Source organism: Vicugna pacos, chromosome 16, assembly GCF_048564905.1.
Source record: "Vicugna pacos chromosome 16, VicPac4, whole genome shotgun sequence".
Taxonomy (NCBI): Eukaryota; Metazoa; Chordata; class Mammalia; order Artiodactyla; family Camelidae; genus Vicugna; species Vicugna pacos.
The window spans coordinates 36,724,029-36,726,751 of record NC_133002.1 but is presented as its reverse complement, the minus strand read 5'-3'; positions in this window follow the sequence as shown (position 1 = coordinate 36,726,751).

Genomic DNA, 2,723 nt, shown 5'->3' with positions numbered 1-2,723 from the left:
TCTCTGGAAGCCCTTGGAGGGTTGGAGTCATTTTGATTTTCTGTGTCACCAGCGTCTAGTCCAGTACCTAGCATACAGCTGGTGCTCAATACTTATGTGTTGATGAATGAGTATCTATAAGACCCTTAGCATGCTGTACAGCCACCAGAAGGCATTCACTTCATCAACCACAGAAAGGAAAGACCCTTGTCTATTGGGAAGCTCTTTCTGATTACTGCCCCCAGGCTCTTCCGCTACTGAGGGGCCCGCTGCCCTGCTTCTTTTATGCCAGTGATGATTTCCTTTAGATCTGCTGCCTCTGGGATTTTTTTTTTCATAGTAACTCTCAGTCGTGCAACACAGTGCTCTCCTCCTTCAGAGGGAGATAAGGATTTGAAAATGTGGAAGCAAATAACAATAATAATAATAAAAAGTTAAAAGCCTGTGGCAAGGGGTGTAGAGCTCAGTGGTAGAGTGCATGCTCAGCATGCAGGAGGTCCTGTGTTCAATTCTCAGTATATTTATTAAAAAAAAAAAAGAAATGTGGAAGCAAACTGAATGGGGGAAGAGGGTAAACAACACAGATAAGGGAATTTAAAGGAAGAATCAGAGGCTCCAAAAGAGGACAGATTAGACTGCTGGGCATGAAGGGGATGCTGGGGGTCACTCTGCGTGGAAGCCTCACTGTTCTGGGTTACGTGGGCGGGGAAGCAGCTGGTAAGGTGGAAGCAAGAACTGGTCTTCTTTCTCTCCACAGGGTAAAATGCAGGCTGCACTGTGCAGGCCGGCCACTCTCTTGCTGGATGACAGGGTGCCACGTGGGATAAGGCAGGGTACAGGCCTGTGGTGGGGTCACTCCAGAATTCCTCTCCTCACTTCAGAATTCTTCATTTCTTTTTCCTCTTGCCTCCACTTCCTGTTATTTTCTTCCCTTTCTGTTTACAAATAAAACTGACCAGAGCCCCAGAAATACATGGTGTTCTAGGGCTTCATCCTTGTTCCATCTAGGTCCGGGCCCCTGGTTCCCTGACTGTCATTTGCAAACCAAGAAGACTGTAATGAAGAAGTTCCTATATTTTTGGAATTAGTAAAGCATTCCTTGTGCAAAGCCTGTGTTAATGTATTCATTATTAATTCCACGTGTATTTGAGTACCTAACAGAGTAGGAGTGTGTTTGGGACTAGAAGACAAAGCATAACTGTTGTTCATGAGGCGTTCATAATCTAGCTGGGGAAGCAGAGACATATATGCATGATGGAGACAATGAATGGATACATACAATGAATATAATGGTAATAAAATCTATAGTTACTGGTTTTAAACAGTACCAGGATTTAAGTTATTCCTCCAAAGCCAACTATTTTTGAAGAAAGCTCAGGGGTAGGTCATGGGTGGGGCTAAGGGTCTGGTATATTGCGGTGGAGAAGGTAGTGAAGGGGAGGGGAGAAATGGTGCCAGGTGCCAGTGATTTGGGGGTACTTTGGGAGAATAGACTAGAATCTAGATGATTAAAAAAGCTTCAGGACCTGCTTTGCTCGGAAGGTGCTGATGTGGAGTAAAACCTGCTTAAGGACACTGCAAAGACAGAAAAGGGACAGTTGGAGGAATGCCCTATAGAGAGCCACCATCAGTCCTGTCTGGCTAAACTAGGGTTTTATTGAGCCACTCATAATCCTACTCTGAGCTTTAATTCCTTCAGCTATAAAATGAGTGATTTGACTATTCAATGATTCCCAGACTTTTGGATTTCACAGACCAGTAAAATGTCAAAGAAAAAAAACTAAGACTGTGAAAGTTTCTAACTTCTAATTTTAAAGCCCAAGTATTAATCAAAACAACTATCCTTTATCAGTATCTCTTCATAAGACAATTTTTAGCATCAAATTGAAGGAAGGTCATACTTGTAGGATAATACAAAGAAATAGATTTTGTTCCATGGAAAAAAGATTAAACCTTGATTATACTGTCCTTTTCCCATTTTGCTGAGAACTAGTAAAAACTTCATCACAGCGCAGCATGGGTCTGAAGACCATTGTTTGGAAACGTCAAGGGATCTGCTCTATTTCCCTAGTAACATAGGATAACACAGGTAACGCCTGACTTTTAGGATGCCTAGAACATCCCTTCTCAGGCACCATGAGCTCCAATGTTGGTGCCCTAATTGGACCAACTTTTTCCAAACTTATCTCTCCTTCTCACTTTGCCTCCCAACTTCCACGTCATCTGACCTCCACCAGATCACATGTATAATTCATCAAAATCATGAAGGAAAGGGAATTCTTTTTAATGATTTCCTGTTATGACAGTTGATAGATTTAATGAGCTATACCTTGATATATTTAAAACTCATGCAAACACTCTTAGGTCAAAGGATTTCATCTTTAGCGGTTACATTCCACAAAGAGTTGGGAAATTTAAATTTTTAAAGTTCTGTGGGTATTACTGGTAACTACCTAGTGCTCTAGTTTTCTGTGGGAATTTGAAAATGAAGCCATCTGCTATAAAGACATCTGCACTACTTGATCCTGTGAACTCACCCTTTGGACTCTACCCTAAAAATACACTTGAACAGAAGCACTAAACCCCAGACCTAGAGGCTGCGAGGTTGGCAGAGGGTCACTAGAGGCCAAGACCCGCCCGGAGCGGGAAGGGCGAAGGAGAGGTCAGAGCACCGCCCTCGCTCCACCCCCGCCGAGCTGGCCCAGCCCCTCTCACCAGCCCCTTAAAAAAAAAAAACAGAAAAA